Source organism: Chaetura pelagica, unplaced genomic scaffold, assembly GCF_000747805.2.
Source record: "Chaetura pelagica isolate M959 unplaced genomic scaffold, ChaPel_1.0 scaffold222, whole genome shotgun sequence".
Taxonomy (NCBI): domain Eukaryota; kingdom Metazoa; phylum Chordata; class Aves; order Apodiformes; family Apodidae; genus Chaetura; species Chaetura pelagica.
The window spans coordinates 3,468,786-3,468,991 of NW_009952711.1; the positions used below are offsets into that span (position 1 = coordinate 3,468,786).

The following is a 206-nucleotide window of genomic DNA, read 5'->3' on the forward strand; positions in this document are numbered from 1 at the left end:
ACATCTCTGACCGGCCTCCTAACTGGGTTCTTGCTGCTGCCTCTCCTGTTGCCCTGCGAGCAGAGCCAAGAGGACAACCTGCTCCCGTGCTTCTCTTAGCATCCTAAACCTGCCTGGCGCTCTGCAGCCTGGGCTGGAAGCAGAAAGTGTCATAGACCCGTCTGGACCGCGGATGTTGATCTGCACTGTTATTCAGACACTATTTT

The 206-nt window shown here is 55.3% G+C and overlaps 1 protein-coding gene across 1 annotated transcript in view; it reads right to left on the reverse strand.

The window, feature by feature from the left end:
* MPHOSPH10 (M-phase phosphoprotein 10 (U3 small nucleolar ribonucleoprotein)) overlaps positions 1 to 206 on the reverse strand; it is a 20,129-nt gene that overhangs the window by 19,029 nt on the left and 894 nt on the right. The window lies entirely within an intron of this gene.